The sequence below is a fragment of the Aegilops tauschii genome, chromosome 3 (assembly GCF_002575655.3).
Source record: "Aegilops tauschii subsp. strangulata cultivar AL8/78 chromosome 3, Aet v6.0, whole genome shotgun sequence".
Taxonomy (NCBI): Eukaryota; Viridiplantae; Streptophyta; class Magnoliopsida; order Poales; family Poaceae; genus Aegilops; species Aegilops tauschii.
In genome coordinates, this window is record NC_053037.3 from 455222874 (window position 1) to 455242460 (window position 19587).

Genomic DNA, 19587 nt, shown 5'->3' on the forward strand with positions numbered 1-19587 from the left:
GTAGGCCTATATAAACACCCCAGGACACCCATGCAAAGGGTTGATCTCATAGAATTCCACACACCACATAGAGAGAAAAGGAGAGCTAGCCTTGCCCTTCTTCTTCCTCTAGCCAAACAGCTCAAGGAGCACTTGTAGCTACTTGTATTGATCTAGTGACCATGCGGAGACCCCACAGAGCAGGACTAGGGGTGTTATCTCCACGGAGAGCCCCGAACCTGGGTAAGATCCGCCTGAAGGAAATATGCCCTAGAGGCAATAATAAAGTTATTATTTATTTCCTTATATCATTATAAATGTTTATTATTCATGCTAGAATTGTATTAACCGGAAACATAATACATGTGTGAATACATAGACAAACAGAGTGTCACTAGTATGCCTCTACTTGACTAGCTCGTTAATCAAAGATGGTTATGTTTCCTAGCCATAGACATAAGTTGTCATTTGATTAACGAGATCACCTCATTAGGAGAATGACGTGATTGACTTGACCCATTCCGTTAGCTTAGCACCCGATCGTTTAGTATGTTGCTATTGCTTTCTTCATGACTTATACATGTTCCTCTGACTATGAGATTATGCAACTCCCGTTTACCGGAGGAACACTTTGTGTGCTACTAAACGTCACAACGTAAATGGGTGATTATAAAGGTGCTCTACAGGTGTCCCCAAAGGTACTTGTTGGGTTGGCGTATTTCGAGATTAGGATTTGTCACTCCGATTGTCGGAGAGGTATCTCTGGGCTCACTCGGTAATGCACATCACTATAAGCCTTGCAAGCATTGTGACTAATAAGTTAGTTGCGGGATGATGTGTTACGGAACGAGTAAAGAGACTTGCCGGTAACGAGATTGAACTAGGTATCGAGATACCGACGATCGAATCTCGGGCAAGTAACATACTGATGACAAAGGGAACAACGTATGTTGTTATGCGGTCTGACCGATAAAGATCTTCGTAGAATATGTGGGAGCCAATATGGGCATCCAGGTCCCTCTATTGGTTATTGACCCGAGACGTGTCTTGGTCATGTCTACATAGTTCTCGAACCCGTAGGGTCCGCACGCTTAAAGTTACGATGACAGTTTTATTATGAGTTTATGTATGTTGATGTACCGAAGGAGTTCGGAGTCCCGGATGAGATCGGGGACATGACGAGGAGTCTCGAAATGGTCGAGACGTAAAGATCGATATATTGGACGACTATATTCGGACTTCGGAAAGGTTCCGAGTGATTCGGGTATTTTTCGGAGTACCGGAGAGTTACGGGAATACGTATTGGGCCTTATTGGGCCATATGGGAAAGAAGAAAAAGGGCCTCAAGGGTGGCCGCACCCCTCCCCTTGGTCTGGTCCGAATTGGACTAGGGAAGGGGGGCACCCCCTTCCTTCCTTCTCTTTTTCCCTTCCTCTTTTCCTATTCCATATGGGAGGTGGGATCCTACTAGGACTAGGGAGTCCTAGTAGGACTCCACACTTGGTGCGCCCCCTCCTAGGGCCGGCCTCCTCCTCCCTTGCTCCTTTATATACGGGGGCAGGGGGGCACCCCAGAGACACAACAATTGATCCTTGAGATCTCTTAGCCGTGTGCGGTGCCCCCCTCCACCATATTACACCTCGATAATACCGTTGCGGAGCTTAGGCGAAGCCCTGCGTCGGTGGAACATCATCATCGTCACCACGCCGTCGTGCTGACGAAACTCTCCCTCAACACTCGGCTGGATCGGAGTTCGAGGGACGTCATCGAGCTGAACGTGTGTAGAACTCGGAGGTGCCGTGCGTTCGGTACTTGATCGGTCGGATCGTGAAGACGTACGACTACATCAACCGCGTTGTGATAACGCTTCCGCTGTCGGTCTACGAGGGTACGTGGACAACACTCTTCCCTCTCGTTGCTATGCATCACCATGATCTTGCGTGTGCGTAGGAATTTTTTTGAAATTACTACGTTCCCCAACAGTGGCATCCGAGCCTGGTTTTATGCGTTGATGCTATGCACGAGTAGAACACAAGTGAGTTGTGGGCGATATAAGTCATACTGCTTACCAGCATGTCATACTTTGGTTCAGCGGTATTGTGAGATGAAGCGGCCCGGACCGATATTACGCGTACGCTTACGCGAGACTGGTTTCACCGTTCGGAGCACTCGTTGCTTAAAGGTGACTGGCGGGTGTCTGTCTCTCTCACTTTAGTTGAACCGAGTGTGGCTACGCCCGGTCCTTGCGAAGGTTAAAACAGCACCAACTTGACAAACTATCGTTGTGGTTTTGATGCGTAGGTAAGAACGGTTCTTGCTAAGCCCGTAGCAGCCACCTAAAACTTGCAACAACAAAGTAGAGGACGTCTAACTTGTTTTTGCAGGGCATGTTGTGATGTGATATGGTCAAGACATGATGTGATATAATGTGTTGTATGAGATTATCATGTTTTGTAAACGAGTTATCGGCAACTGGCAGGACCCATATGGTTGTCGCTTTATTGTATGAGATGCAATCGCCATGTAATAGTTTTACTTTATCACTAAGCGGTAGCGATAGTCATAAAAGCAATAAGTTGGCGAGACGACAATGATGCTACGATGGAGATCAAGGTGTCGCGCCGGTGACGATGGTGATCATGACGGTGCTTCGGAGATGGAGATCACAAGCACGGTGCTTCGGAGATGGAGATCACAAGCACAAGATGATGATGGCCATATCATATCACTTATATTGATTGCATATGATGTTATTCCTTTACGCATCTTATCTTGCTTTGATTGACGGTAGCATTATAAGATGATCTCTCACTAAAATTTCAAGATAAAAGTGTTCTCCCTGAGTACGCACCGTTGCAAAAGTTCTTCGTGCTGAGACACCACGTGTTAATCGGGTGTGATAGGCTCTACGTTCAAATACAACGGGTGCAAAACAGTTGCACACGCGGAATACTCAGGTTAAACTTGACGAGCCTAGCGTATACAGATATGGCCTCGGAACACAGAGACCGAAAGGTCGAGCGTGAATCATATAGTAGATATGATCAACATAGTAATGTTCACCATTGAAACTACTCCATCTCACATGTTAATCGGACATGGTTTAGTTGCTTTGGATCATGTAATCACTTAGATGATTAGAGAGATGTCTATCTAAGTGGGAGTTCTTAAGTAATATGATTAATTGAACTTAAATTTATCATGAACTTAGTCCTGATAGTATTTTGCAAATTATGTTGTAGATCAATAGCTCGTGTTGTTGCTTCCCTGTGTTTATTTTTTGTTCCTAGAGAAAAATTATGTTGAAAGATGTTAGTAGCAAAGTTGCGGATTGGATCCGTGATCTGAGGATTATCCTCATTGCTGCACACAAAAATTATGTCCTTGATGCACCGCTAGGTGACAAATCTATTGCAGGAGCAGATGCAGACGTTATGAACGTTTGGCTAGCTCAATATGATGACTACTTGATATTTTAGTGCACCATGCTTAACGGCTTAGAATCGGGACTTCAAAGACGTTTTGAACGTCATGGACCATATGAGATGTTCCAGGAGTTGAAGTTAATATTTCAAGCAAATACTCGAGTTGAGAGATGAAATCTCCAACAAGTTCTATAGCAAAAAGATGGAGGAGAATCGCTCAACTAGTGAGCATGTGCTCAGATTGTCTGGGTACTACAATCGCTTGAATCAAGTGGGAGTTTATCTTCCAGATAAAATAGTGATTGACAGAATTCTCTAGTCACCATCACCAAGTTAGTAGAACTTCGTGATGAACTATGGTATGCAAGGGATGACGAAAGTAATTCCCGAGCTCTTCGTGATGCTGAAATCGACGAAGGTAGAAATCAAGAAAAACATCAAGTGTTGATGGTTGACGAGACCACTTCAAGTGTTGACGGTTGACGAGACCGCTAGTTTCAAGAAAAGGGCAAAGGGAAAAAGGGGAACTTCAAAAAGAACGGCAAGCAAGTTGCTGCTCAAGTGAAGAAGCCTAAGTCTAGTCCTAAGCCTGAGACTAAGTGCTTCTACTGCAAAGGGACTGGTCACTGGAAGCGGAAATACCCCAACTATTTGGTGGATAAGAAGGATGGCAAAGTGAACAAAGGTATATTTGATATACAGATTATTGATGTGTACTTTACTAGTGTTTATAGCAATCCCTCGGTAATTGATACTGGTTCAGTTGCTAAGAGTAGTAACTCGAAACGGGAGTTGCAGAATAAACAGAGACTAGTAAAAGTGAACAAAGGTATATTTGATATACAGATTATTGATGTGTACTTTACTAGTGTTTATAGCAACCCCTCGGTAATTGATACTGGTTCAGTTGCTAAAGAGTAGTAACTCGAAAACGGGAGTTGCAGAATAAACAGAGACTAGTAAAAGGCGAGGTGACGATGTGTGTTGGAAGTAGTTCCAAGATTGATATGATCATCATCGCACACTCCCTGTACTTTCGGGATTAGTGTTGAAACTAAATAAGTGTTATTTGGTGTTTGCGTTGAGCATGAATATGATCTGATCATGTTTATTGCAATACGGTTATTCATTTAAGTTAGAGAACAATTGTTGTTCTGTTTACATGAATAAAACCTTTATGGTCATACACACCAACGAAAATGGTTTGTTGGATCTCGATCGTAGTGATACACATATTCATAATATTGAAGCCAAAAGATGCAAAGTTAATAATGATAGTGCAACCTATTTGTGGTACTGCCGTTTAGGTCATATTGGTGTAAAGCGCATGAAGAAACTCCATACTGATGGGATTTTGGAATCACTTGATTATGAATCACTTGATGCTTGCGAACCGTCCCTCATGGGCAAGATGACTAAAACGCCGTTCTCCGAAACTATGGAGAGAGCAACAGATTTGTTGGAAATCATACATACAGATGTATGTGGTCCGATGAATATTGAGGCTCGTAGCAGGTATCATTATTTTCTGACCTTCACAGATGATTTGAGCAGATATGGGTATATCTACTTGATGAAACTCAAAGTCTGAAACATTTGAAAAGTTCAAAGAATTTCAGAGTGAAGTGGAGAATCATCGTAACAAGAAAATAAAAGTTTCTACGATATGATCGCAGAGGTAAAATATTTGAGTTACGAGTTTGGCCTTCAGTTAAAACAATGTGAAATAGTTTCACTACTCACGCCACCTGGAACACCACAGTGTAATGGTGTGTCCGAACGTCATAACCGTACTTTATTGGATATAGTGCAATCTATGATGTCTCTTACCAATTTACCACTATCGTTTTGGGTTATGCATTAGAGACAGCTACATTCACGTTAAATAGGGCACCATCAAAATCCGTTGAGACGACGCCTTATGAACTGTGGTTTGGCAAGAAACCAAAGTTGTCGTTTCTTAAAATTTTGGGGTTGCGATGCTTATGTGAAAAAATTTCATCCTGATAAGCTCAAACCCAAATCGGAGAAATGTGTCTTCATAGGATACCCAAAGGAGACAGTTGGGTACACCTTCTATCACAGATCCGAAGGCAAGACATTCGTTGCTAAGTATGGATCCTTTCTAGAGAAGGAGTTTCTCTCGAAAGATGTGAGTGGGAGGAAAGTAGAACTTGATGAGGTAACTGTACCTGCTCCCTTATTGGATCACAGAAATCTGTTCCTGTGACTTCTACACCAATTAGTGAGGAAGTTAATGATGATGATCATGTAACTTCAGATCAAGTTACTACCAAACCTCGTAGGTAAACCAGAGTAAGATCCGCACCAGAGTGGTACGGTAATCCTACTCTGGAGGTTATGTTACTAGACCATGACGAACCTACAAACTATGAAGAAGCGATGGTGAGCCCAGATTCCGCAAAATGGCTTGAGGCCATGAAATCTGAGATGAGATCCATGTATGAGAACAAAGTGTGGACTTTGGTTGACTTGCCCGATGATCGGCAAGCAATTGAGAATAAATGGATTGTCAAGAGGAAGACGGACGCTGATAGTAGTATCACTATCTACAAAGCTAGAATTGTCGCAAAAAGGTTTTCGACAAGTTCAAGATGTTGACTACGATGAGAGTTTCTCACTCGTATCTATGCTTAAGTCTGTCCGAATCATGTTAGCAATTGCCGCATTTTATGAAATCTGGCAAAGGGATAAACAAAACTGCATTCCTTGATGGATTTATTAAAGAAGAGTTGTATATGATACAACCAGAAGGTTTTGTCAATCCTAAAGGTGCTAACAAAATATGCAAGCTCTAGCGATCCATCAATGGACTGGTACAAGCATCTCGGAGTTGGAATATACGCTTTGATAAGTTGATCAAAGCATATAGTTGTATACAGACTTGCGGTGAAGCCTGTATTTACAAGAAAGTGAGTGGGAGCACTACAGCATTTCTGATAAGTATATGTGAATGACATATTGTTGATCGGAAATAATGTAGAATTATTCTGCAAAGCATAAAGGAGTGTTTGAAAGGAGTTTTTCAAAGATAGACCTCGGTGAAGCTGCTTACATATTGAGCATCAAGATCTATAGAGATAGATGAAGATGCTTGATAAGTTTTTCAATGAGTACATACCTTAACAAGATTTTGAAGTAGTTCAAAATAGAACAGTCAAAGAAAAGAGTTCTTGCCTGTGTTACAAGGTGTGAAATTGAGTAAAGACTCAAAGCCCGACCACGGCAAAAGATAGAAAGAGAATGAAAGTCATTCCCTATGCCTTGGCCATAGGTTCTATAAAGTATGCCATGCTGTGTACCAGATCTATTGTATACCCTACACTGATTTTGGCAAGGGAGTACAATAGTGATCTAGGAGTAGATCACTGGACAGCGGTCAAAATTATCCTTACTGGAATAAGGATATGTTTCTCGATTATGGAAGTGACAAAAGGCTCGTCGTAAAAGGTTACGTCGATGCAAGTTTTGACACTAATCTAGATGACTCTAAGTCTCGGTCTAGATACATATTGAAAGTGGGAGCAATTAGCTAGAGTAGCTCCATGCAGAGCATTGTAGACATAGAAATTTGCAAAATACTTACGGATCTGAATGAGACAGACCCGTTGACTAAAATTATCTCACAAGAAAAACATGATCACACCTTAGTACTCTTTGGGTGTTAATCACATAGCGATGTGAACTAGATTACTGACTCTAGTAAACCCTTTGGGTGATGGTCACATGACGATGTGAACCATGGGTGTTAATCACATGGTGATATGAACTATTCATGTTAAATCACATGGCGATGTGAACTAGATTATTGACTCTAGTGCAAGTGGGAGACTGAAGGAAATATGACCTAGAGGCAATAATAAAGTTATTATTTATTTCCTTATATCATGATAAATGTTTATTATTCATGCTAGAATTGTATTAACCAGAAACATAATACATGTGTGAATACATAGACAAACAGAGTGTCACTAGTATGCCTCTACTTGACTAGCTCGTTAATCAAAGATGGTTATGTTTCCTAGCCATAGACATAAGTTGTCATTTGATTAACGAGATCACCTCATTAGGAGAATGACGTGATTGACTTGACCCATTCCGTTAGCTTAGCACCCGATCGTTGAGTATGTTGCTATTGCTTTCTTCATGACTTATACATGTTCCTTTGACTATGAGATTATGCAACTCCCGTTTACCGGAGGAACACTTTGTGTGCTACCAAACGTCACAACATAAATGGGTGATTATAAAGGTGCTCTACAGGTGTCTCCAAAGGTATTGTTGGGTTGGCGTATTTCGAGATTAGGATTTGTCACTCCGATTGTCGGAGAGGTATCTCTGGGCCCACTCGGTAATGCACATCACTATAAGCCTTGCAAGCATTGTGACTAATAAGTTAGTTGCGGGATGATGTGTTACGGAACGAGTAAAGAGACTTGCCGGTAACGAGATTGAACTAGGTATCGAGATACCGACGATCGAATCTCGGGCAAGTAACATACTGATGACAAAGGGAACAACGTATGTTGTTATGCGGTCTGACCGATAAAGATCTTCGTAGAATATGTGGGAGCCAATATGGGCATCCAGGTCCCGCTATTGGTTATTGACCGGAGACGTGTCTCGGTCATGTCTACATAGTTCTCGAACCCGTAGGGTCCGCACGCTTAAAGTTACGATGACAGTTTTATTATGAGTTTATGTATGTTGATGTACCAAAGGAGTTCGGAGTCCCGGATGAGATCGGGGACATGACGAGGAGTCTCGAAATGGTCAAGACGTAAAGATTGATATATTGGACGACTATATTCGGACTTCGGAAAGGTTCCGAGTGATTCGGGTATTTTTCGGAGTACCGGAGAGTTACGGGAATACGTATTGGGCCTTATTGGGCCATACGGGAAAGAAGAAAAAGGGCCTCAAGAGTGGCCGCACCCCTCCCCTTGGTCTGGTCCGAATTGGACTAGGGAAGGGGTGCGCCCCCTTCCTTCCTTCTCTTTTTCCCTTCCTCTTTTCCTATTCCACATGGGAGGTGGAATCCTACTAGGACTCCCAGGACTCCACACTTGGTGCGCCCCCTCCTAGGGTCGGCCTCCTCCTCCCTTGCTCCTTTATATACGGGGGCAGGGGCACCCCAGAGACACAACAATTGATCCTTGAGATCTCTTAGCCGTGTGCGGTGCCCCCCTCCACCATATTACACCTCGATAATACCGTTGCGGAGCTTAGGCGAAGCCCTGCGTCGGTGGAACATCATCATCGTCACCACGCCGTCGTGCTGACGAAACTCTCCCTCAACACTCGGCTGGATCGGAGTTCGAGGGACGTCATCGAGCTGAACGTGTGTAGAACTCAGAGGTGCCGTGCGTTCGGTACTTGATCGGTCGGATCGTGAAGACGTACGACTACATCAACCGCGTTGTGATAACGCTTCCGCTGTCGGTCTACGAGGGTACGTGGACAACACTCTTCCCTCTCGTTGCTATGCATCACCATGATCTTCCGTGTGCGTAGGAAATTTTTTGAAATTACTACGTTCCCCAACAGCCGGCGTGCATGTCTTCGCCTCATCCCGTTTCTAGGCACCGGCGATGTTTTACTGGTTCCCACAATGATAAGCCACCCGTTGGCATATGTCGCACCTACCACCCGACATTTGGCGCCCACCGTGGGGCCAGGTGCATCGTCGTCCGGAGACCTGTTCTAGACGGGAACCCTGTTCCTCCCCCGCGAGCGCAGCCAGCCTGCCGCGCCCCATGGAGCTTGCCCCGACGCGCTGCAAGGCGTTGACGACGCCTGCGCAGCAAGCTGCCTCGCCGATCTTCTTGGCGAGACTCGCATCTCCGACGAGCCCGCGTCCGACGCAGGCACGGACTACCCCGAGAGCCGCCTCGTCAGCCTCCTCGACCAGCTTCACGTCTCCAGCGAGCTTGCTGTAGACTTGGAATCGGTCGGCTCCACCGACCCGATGCTTGTCGACTCCGACACGGCATCGTTCGACGCCTACCCCTCTAACGTGATAGTCTTCGACGACCCTCTCCCTCGAGCTGACACCGGCAGCAGCGCTGTCACTGAGGTGCTGGTCATCAGCCACGTCGCCGACTCAGGCGAGAATGCCCATGACGCCCTACAAACGGCGATGCATGAGTTGTTTGTCCCCATCCCAGCCGACGCCGACGCCGAGACCCTGGAGGCACGCCGCCTCGCCCTCATCGCGGAGGGCCAGAAGATAGCCTCCATGAGACGCCTCACCGAGGCTCACCAGCGCGAAGTCGACCGCGCCGCCTTTGGTACGCCACCGCATGGCGGGCCGAGCCGAGCCGGCCTCGTCAAGAAGCGTGGCGCGGCCATCGCCAGCATGCTGGGGGCAGACCGCCCCGTCTACGCCACACCGCTCGAGAATCTGCGAGCCGCTCAGGCGGCCGCAAAAGAGCTGAATGGGCTAGGGGCTGATGAGCTCCCCTACATGACAAGGCATGTAGGGGATCGACGCGGCCGCAGAGCGGCATGAAGCCGGCGCCCGCGCTGAGAGCCCTCCCCCGCGCCGAGAGCACGCCGCAACCACTCCCGGTCGCCAACTGTGAGCAGCGCCCGCGCAAGGAAAGACAAGGAGCCGGCTGCTAGCCGCAGCCGGACTCGAATCACCTCGAGCGCGACGCGGAAGGCCCCCTCGAGCAGTGGAGCGCCAAGGCAATCCGCCTCCTCCCCCGCCTCGCGGGGAGAGACGTCCCACCCCGCCGCCTGTCACGCATCCGACTCTCGGTGGCCGACTAGGCCACCGCGAAGGAGTCGGCGAGAACGACGCCCGCCACCGGATCGACCGCCTAGCTCGATCCCTGGCGCTAGAAGAAGAAGATGATGTCGGCCCGCCATGCTTTGGCCCCCGCATCCGCGACGAACCCTTCCCCAAAGGGTTCTCGCTCCCCAGAGACACGCCCAAGTACAACGGCTCTGTGAAGCCGGAAGATTGGCTCATCGACTACTCTACCGCCGTCAGCATTGCGAATGGCAATAGGCGCGTAGCCGTGAAGTACGTCCCTCTCATGCTGCAAGGCACGGCACGCACCTGGCTCAACAGCCTCAAGCCCTACAGCATCAACAGCTGGCTGGACTTCACGGAAGTCTTCGTCCTCAACTTCACCAGAACGTACAAGCGGCCTCCCAACCCCGCCAGCTCTCCTTATGCATCAAAGGGCCCAGCGAATCGACCCGCGACTACCTCACGTGGTGGGCCGAGCTCCGCAACTCCTGCGAGGGGGTGCACGAGGTGCAGGTCATCGAATACTTCACCGCCAGGTGCCGAGAGGGCACCCTCCTCAAGCACCGACTCCTCTGCGATGAGCCAGCTACCCTCGACGAGCTACTGGTCATTGCAGACAAGTACGCCACAGCCGACTCCTCGATGAAGACCGAGCTCCGAGTGGACGCCTCTGGGAAGGTGCTCGCTCCGGCTCCTAAGACGCCGGCTGGCGACTCCAATCGGCGCCCCTACCAGAACGACCACAAGCGCAAGGCCCTATGCCGCCTACCACCAGTCGGCAGGTGGCCACAGTCGAAGACGAGCAGCCCGAAGAGCGGCCCGCTCCCAAGAAGAAGTGCGGCAGGCCGGCTTGGCAGTCGGCCTTCTCCTACGAGCAGACTCTCGATGCCCCCTGCAAGTTCCACAGTGGCGCGAAGCCGTCCAACCACACGAACCGAAAGTGCCACTGGCTCACCCTATCTCCAAGGGCGAGGGGCTGGTGCCTCCTCCGCCTCCTGGCCCACCGCCTCCAGCCCCCCAGCAGCCGGCTGCCCGACCAGCAGTCGGAGCCATTCAAGATGAGTTCCCTGATGAGCACGCCGCCTACGCCGTCTTCACAAGCCAGGTTGAAGACAAGCGCAGCCGGCGCCGACAGCACCAAGAAGTTAATGCAGTCGCCTCCAGCAACCCTGAGTTCATGCATTGGTCCGAAAGGCCTATCAGCTGGAGCCAGGCCGATCACCCAGAGGTGATGCCGTCCCCTGGCTCCTACGCATTAGTGTTGGATGTCACCCTCGCAACAGAGAGGCGGGCTGCCCGATTCTCCCGCGTTCTGATTGATGGCGGAAGCAGTATCAACATACTGTACCGCGACACCATGGAGAAGTTGAACCTCAAGGCGAAGCAGCTCATGCCAAGCCGGACCGTTTTCCATGGCATCGTACCCGGCCTGTCCTGTTCCCCAATCGGCAAGATCAAGATGGATGTCCTCTTCGGAGACAAGGATCACTTTCGCCGAGAAGCAATCTGGTTCGAGGTAGTGGATCTGGAAAGCCCTTACCACGCCTTGCTTGGCCGACCTGCTCAACTTCCTAGTCAACAGAGAGCTGCCGACTGATGAGATCTCGGCAAGACTAGTGCAACGCCGAGCCGGAGCAGATGCAATAATAAACAGAGAACTTGTCAAGCGTAGCGTCACTGGGGTCTTCCAGCGTTGTGTCGAGCCAGAAAAGGGTGTAGCAATCCTCAAGGATATCCACCAAGGCGAATGCGGCCACCACGCAGCCTCAAGATCACTTGTGGCCAAAGCCTTCCGCCACGGTTTCTTCTGGCCGACTGCCTTGGAAGATGCCAAAGAAATAGTCAAACGCTGCAAAGGATGCCAAGTCTTTAGTTCCAAACAACACCTGCCGGCTTCCGCACTAAAGACCATCCCCCTCACCTGGCCCTTTGCCGTCTGGGGGCTGGACATGGTGGGCCCATTCAAGACAGCCGGCGGCGGCTTGACACATCTGCTTGTCGCTGTGGACAAATTTACCAAGTGGATCGAAGCGAAGCCGATCAAGAAGCTGAACGGGCCGACGGCCGTGACATTTATTGCCGACATCACTACTCGGTATGGCGTGCCGCACAGCATCATCACCGACAACGGCACAAACTTCGCCAAAGGAGCACTGGCACGTTTCTGCGCGACACAAGGCATCCGACTGGACTTAGCGTCTGTTGCCCACCCGCAGTCAAACGGCCAGGTCGAGCGAGCAAACGGCCTCATCCTCTCCGGCATCAAGCCCCGCCTGGTCGTACCACTGGAGCGCTCGGCCGGCTGCTGGCTCGACGAGCTGCCGGCTGTCCTCTAGAGTCTGTGTACTACCCCAACCAAGTCAACCGGCTTCACTCCGTTCTTCCTTGTATATGGTGCCGAGGCCGTCATCCCAACTGACATCGAGTTCGACTCGCCTCGGGTCACCATGTACACGGAAGCGGAGGCCAAGGAAGCGCGAGAAGACGGTGTCGACCTGCTGGAAGAAGGCCGGCTGTTAGCACTCAGCCGGTCCGCCATCTACCAGCAGGGTTTCGCCGTTACCACAACCGAAAGGTCAAGCCAAGATCCTTCCAAGAGGGCGACCTTGTGCTTCGGCTGATCCAGCGAATAGCCAGCCAGCACAAGCTCTCGGCCCTTTGGGAAGGCCCTTTCGTCATCAGCAAGGCACTAGGCAACGACTCCTACTACTTGATCGACACACAAAAACCAAGAGCACGCAAGAGGGATGATTCCGGCAAGGAGTCGGAGCGACCATGGAACGCAAACCTCCTGAGAAGATTTTACAGTTGAAAGCAGTATGTATCATGCTATCGTTCTTTTTTAAAATATGAGACAAACGGGCCCCCCGAGGCACACTCGGGAACTGCCCTCCTTTATCTATGAATGATGAGTGTCATACTCATGAATGTATTATTACATTTCGTTTTTTGTCCGGCACCGGGTTCGACTAGTTGGCCCGGGGACTGGCCGCCTTAAGTTATATTAAAAGTTCTACCTGAAGTCAGACAAGTAGTGTGCCGGCACCCGAGCAATCTCTTGTCGAAAGTCGCAGCTCGAAGAACTGACTGTCCGACTGGCAAGAGCCAAAGGCAGAAAGGATGCCCACACGAAAAACGGCTAAGGATCAATGAACTTATATAACGCAAAGACGGCCTCAAACCACGCCTACCGGCTGTCAAAACCGCCGGCTGGCCGGCCTCCCAATCACTTCGCTATAATCCAACAAAGCTAGAGTACTTGCCCTCCCAAGCACTTCCCCAGCCACAGATTGCAGAGCAGCTATCCGGCTAGGAAGGTGGCAACCAAGGGAGGGCGGCAAAGGAAACAGCCCAAGGATGAAAAGCAAAGAACAAGGGAAAGCCAAACGCATGCATAGTTATATTTACACATAAGGCCCCCAACAGGACGGCAGTCAATATAGTTCGAATACACCCCCAGTGGGTGGAATTGTCCAAACTTAACAAAATACTGTTCCAAGAATGGTGAAACAGGAAAGTAGAGGCAGCAGACTAGACTAAGGGCGCAGCAGGGGAGCCGGGCTGGTCGGTGGAGACGGCGCCACCGGCTGGAGGAGTGGCCGGCTGGCGGGTCTCGGCTTTATCATCGCCGGCTGCAGGCGGTGCACCCGCGCGTGCCTTGTTGCTGGAGGCACGGTCAAGCTGAGGCTGACCGGCCGCTCCACCATCTGGCGCGGCGTCTTCACCCTCCTCCTCCTCCTCCTCGCCCTCGTCGCTGGAGTCGATCTCCTCCGCCGAGTCCTCGCCGTCTGCCGGGTTCAGCCTGAACCACTCCTCCGGCTGGGCAACGCCGTTGTCGTCCACCTCAGGAGCGAAGGCGCTGGTGTCGGTGTAGTCGGCAATCACCGAAGCCCGCTGGATGATAGCCGGCCGCGCCGGCTCCACCTCCGTGTCGGACTCCTGCCGCTAGGTGGCCAGCTGGTCCAGACTCAGCTCAGGATACCAGGCCTTGGCGAACTCCAGCGCCCGCCTGGCGCCGGACCGAGCCGCAGAAGCCTTCCAGGCCTCGAAGCGGCCGACCGACAGCTCCAGCCAGTCGGCAGTCCGACTGGGGGTGCGGGGAATCACCTCACCAGGCCAGAGAGTGGCCAACACCTGCGCCCCAACACGCTGAAGCTGGCGGAGCATGCGATGAGCCGGCTGGAGGCGGGCCCGAATCGCCAAGAGCTGCTCCTCCAGCGACCGGCGAGCGTTCGGCATGATCTCGGCGCCAGCCTGCCTTCGTGCCTCGCGGTGGGCCTCGACGACCTGGTTGGCGGCGGTAGAGTAGCCAGGGAAGTACTCTGCGCAAGAAAGAAAGAGAAAGAAGAGAAAAACACCAAGTCAGAAAATGAGCCAAACGGCAAGCGACAAGCAAGGACGAAGAAGAAGGCGGCCTACTGTCAACCAAGTCTTCGATCTGGCCATAGCCATTGATCAGCATCTGCTTCGCTTCGGCCCAGCTGGTCGCCTCTGTCTCATACTCGGCTTGGAGGGCGGCCTCGCTGTCCTGCACCGCCTTCAGGGCCGCCTTGTGACTCTTCTCTTGGTCGGCCAACCTCTTGGCCAGGCGGTCACGCTCCTGTGCTAAGGTGTCAAACTCGGCCTCCTTAGCACGGAGGGCGGCCTGAGCCCCGCCCAACTGCTCCCTCAGACTGGCGTTGGGCGCTGCAGGGATGGCAGAAAAGAAAGAAGCAATAAGGAAGAAGTCGTCAAGGAAGATCCGACCCGACTGCTCAGCAGTCGGCCCGAATCTCGGGGACTACACCCAGTGGGTGCGCTGACGCGCCCCCACGTGAGATAAAAGACGAAGCACTTACCCCGGCTCTCAGATAGGTCAGCATTCTTCTGGGTCAGCTCCCGATCCTGGGAGTTGAAGGCAGCCGCGCGGAGGTTGTGGTAATCCTGCAAGACAGGCAGAGGAGCGAATGAGAACAAGATAGCAAAACAAAGCCCGCTAAGAAGTTCCAAGCCGCCTGCTCAGCAGCCGACTCGGAACTCGGGGCCTACACCCAGTGGGTGCGCTGACGCGCCCCCATGGAAGAAACCAAGATTAAAAAAAGCAAAAATAGGAAGACTAACCCGAATGGCCGCCCGCGTCGCAAGGAACTCGTCATTGTATTTCCTCAGCGCCGCAGCCTGGGACTGAAGCCGGTTCCGGACGTCCTGTGCTGCCACGTTCACCACAGCCGTCCCTCCACCCGGTGTCCACCCCGAGCTGGCGCTGGCCGCCTCCACGTCTTGGGCCGACGAACTGAGGCCCGCGGCTTTCTGCGGGTCCGATGCGGCCTTCCCCGTGCGCTGGCGCGATGGCGACTGTACCACCAGGTCCATCCTCGCAGCCGACTCACCCCCAGCCGATTGCGCAGGCGGCACGTTAGGCCGGCCGCCTTGAGCCGCCCCAGTCGGCGGGGCCGGTGCCGCCTCCCTCTCCGGGACAACGACGTCGTCCTCCCTCTCCAATCCCGGCTGGTCGCCACCGGCTTCCTCTGGCGGGGGCTCTAGGGCCGCAGGCGCCGCGACGCGCAGAGGGGTGGCGAGCAAGGTCCCCTCCACTGTTGCCGCGGCCGCAGCCTCCACTTGGGCCTTAGCCGCTGCGTCGGCGCGCGCCTTCGCCGCCTCCTCCTCCTGTGCCGCCTTGGCGGTAGCCGCCCTCAACTCCTCTGCCTCCCGCGCCTCCCGCGCGTTTCGCTCCGTCGCCGTCTGAAGCTCGGCGCGGGGGTCCACGCGGTGGGTGCTCCCGGATCCTCCCGGCGATCCAACGACGGAGGCGGCAACAACCCGCTCGAGCGAAAGCCGAGCCCTGATTTTTGAGAAAGGGCAAGGATTCAGAAATCACCAAGAAAGGAAGAAAGAATGTACAAAGGAATATACACTTACGCCGACACCATCTGCGGCTGCTTCACCACCTTGCGGAAGCGGGCCGCCTTCGCGGCCGCCTCCTGCCTGGTCGCCGCCGCCCCACCCTTGGGCTTCTTCGGCCGGCTCCCGAACAAGCCCGACGCGGCACGGCGCTTCTGCCCGCCGCCCCGAGCAGGCGGCGCGGCGGAGGAAGCCGCGCCGTGGCCAAACGCCGGCTGGCTGCGTGGGACGACTTCCGCCTCGTCGTCATCCGGCCAGTCGTCGAAACTGGCTCCAAGCCCGGAGCCGCCTGCTTCGCCGCCACCCGCCTCGGTGTTGTCCTCCATGGTGGCCGCCCCCAAGTCGTGGTCCTCCAGGTCATGCTCCGCCCGGTCGGGGAGGAATCGGCGCTCCGCCTCCGACCCGGCTGCAGGTCGAAGGAGAGAGCTCTGCCAAGGCGTGCCGACTGGTCAGAGACGGCCAGAAGGAATTCGGCAACAAAACTAAGAAAAGAAAAGGAAAAAGAAAACATACCGTGGGCGGAGGATGTGCACGGGAATATGGCTCCTTGCCAAACCGCCACTCTGCGGAGAGCTTGCAGTTCGCAAGGTAATTCACCATGTGGGCCACATCGTCGTGCGGCATGTCCTTGGTGCACATCCGACTCGGATCGAGCTGGCCGCTCATCTGACAGATTAGGTGAGGGCGGCTCTGAAGCAGAAGCACCCGGCGCGCGACGAAGGCGGCCAGCAAGTCGGACCCAGTCAGGCCCTCCGACTGGATCATCACCCGCAGTCGGGCGACGGTCGCGGCTCCAGCCGGCGTCAGCGTCGTGGCCCGATAGGACCACTGGGGCCGCCTCCCAGCCGGCGGGCCGGCTACGTAAGCCGATAGGTTGACATAGTCGCCTTGTGGGGCGACGTTCTTCACGTAGAAATATGACTTCTGCCAGCGCTTCACCGACTGGATTAACGTGATGACGGGGAAGGGGTTGTCGGCCGCCGGCCTCCGCATCGCGATGAAGGCGCCGCTCTGGGCCGACACGCTCTGCATGCGGGTGCCTAGCTTAGATTGGAAGAACTACCCCAGAGCTCGAGGGTGGGGAGAACACCAAGGTAGCCTTCGCACAAGGTGACGAAGGCGGACAGTAGCACCACCGTGTTCGGGGTGAGGTGGTGCGGCTGGAGTTGATAGAAGTCGAGGAAGGAGCGGAAGAAAGCGCTCGCCGGCAAGCCGATGCCGCGTAGGAAATGCGAGCGGAAGACTACCCGCTCGCCTTCCTCCGACTCCGGCGTGATCTCCCTCGCAGGCGCGAGATGGACCCGCACCAGGTCCGTGCTGGGCAACCGCCGCGTCTTGCGGAGGAACTCGATGTGGTCCATGTGGACGTTGGAGCCGTCCCAGTCCTCGCCGTACTGCATGGTGGCGAGAAGCTAGCGAGGAAGAGTGTGGCGGCGGAGAAAGCACGGCCCTATGGTTGCAGAGCTGCGGGGCGGAGTGAAGAATGGTGGGACGGCGCGGCGGTGAGGCACTGCTGCAAGGGAAAGCAGGAGGAAGAAGATGGCGGAGAGGAGAGGAGCGTGCGAGCGTCTGCCGCTTCCCCCTCCCCCCTACTTATAGCCTCGTGCGGCGAAGCCGAGGAGGCGAGGCGTGGGGAGTAACGTGGGATTAACTGCGCCCACTCCCCCACGTCCCGTGATTATGGTGCCCTAACAGCGTGCGGAAACTGCCGCCGGAAGACGTGCGGGCGGCTTTGGGCCGCAAAGAATTCGCGCCTGGGCCTAGGCGTAGGAGTGGTGGGCCCTCGGCCTGCGGCGACGTCTTGTCGCATGCGTGGGTTGACAGGCTCTTTTCAGCCAAGGGATGCCACGTGGTTCGCAGGCGGCGAGCGGCTAGCCCGTAGCCCGGCGCACGCGCCAACAGATTCCCGCCTTCCGACTTTAAAATTTTCGCCAAGACGGCGCGCCCAACCGAAGCCGGCTCCCAGCTGCTGGCTCATCAAGATGAGAAGCTGACCGAGCTTCTCGACCTCCTCTCAGCCTCGAAGCCCAACCAGCTTCGGGGACTACTGTCGGAGTAAATGGCCACGGGTAGCCATTCCGACTCCCCCTGGCTCTTCGAAAAATTATCAGGCCGTTCAGGCCTTCAAGCATACAAAGCATGGGGCCGCCTTCCCCCGGCCGGCTATCCCCAGGGCCGACTCCCAGAAGGCGACCCAGCCTCAGAAACCTCCCCCAAGAAAGATACGAGATAGCCGACTCCAAGGAGCCGACCCCAAGAGGACCGACTCCCAGAAGCCGGCCATGAAGAAAGCCGACCCTCAGAAGCCGGCCATGAAGAAATCCGACTCTCAGAAGTCGGCCATGAAGAAAGCCGGCCAAAAATGCACCTACTAAGACTGTACCCACGTAACGGCGATAGGATGGGGCGTGGCCGCAGTACAGCCCACTACCCCCGAATCCCGGAACAGGCATGGCCACAGGGCGCCGTATGGGCCAGCCATCTCCCGTCCGGCGCGGCACTGTAGCCATGTTGTCCTCGATGTCACCCATGACAGGTGCCAGTACGGCCCGTGGGCGGTGGGCCCCTTTGCCAGAGAGACACCCGAAGGCGGCCTGTCCTCCTCTAGTCGGCCAGGGGTGTGGCCGGCTCCCAATAGCCGGCTACCTCCCTCCCTCGAAACATGTGCCTCATTAAGGAGACAAGACGAGGTAAGGCGACAGTGAGAGCCCGCAAGGCGGCGACACTGTAGCCATGCTTACCTCAACAAAGCTCTCGTCATCAGAGGCGAGGCAACAGTAACCAGCCGCCGACAAAGCCCCCAAGCGGTGGGGCCGGCCTGTCGGCCAAGAGGCCGGCAGCCGGCGGGACCCACCAGTCGGCGGGCCCCAATGACCGGTGGAGAAGCCGGCGTGCATAGACGCTGACGGCTGGGACCCGCGTCCAGTCGGATTACCATTGTACCCCTGGGGGTAGGCCTATATAAACCCCCCAGGACACCCATGCAAAGGGTTGATCTCATAGAATTCCACACACCACATAGAGAGAAAAGGAGAGCTAGCCTTGCCCTTCTTCTTCCTCTAGCCAAACAGCTCAAGGAGCACTTGTAGCTACTTGTATTGATCTAGTGACCATGCGGAGACCCCGCAGAGCAGGACTAGGGGTGTTATCTCCACAGAGAGCCCCGAACCTGGGTAAGATCCGCCGGCGTGCATGTCTTCGCCTCATCCTGTTTCCAGGCACCGGCGATGTTTTACTGGCTCCCACAATGATAAGCCACCCGTTGGCATATGTCGCATACCACCCGACACTACTCGACGGTTCTAGATCTCCTTACCGGACCCCGACAGCCAGCACATCGTCATCACCCTTGACGTTTCTAACCTGATTCCCACTGCCTGGCAAGATGCCAACCACGCGCCACGGCCTAGGTACTTGCCACCTTTAAACCCGTCCACCATCACCTGCCCGATGTACTTCAAATATACTAACAGCTCGCTGTTACCTTTATGCAGCTAGCAAAAACTACAAGGATGATATTTC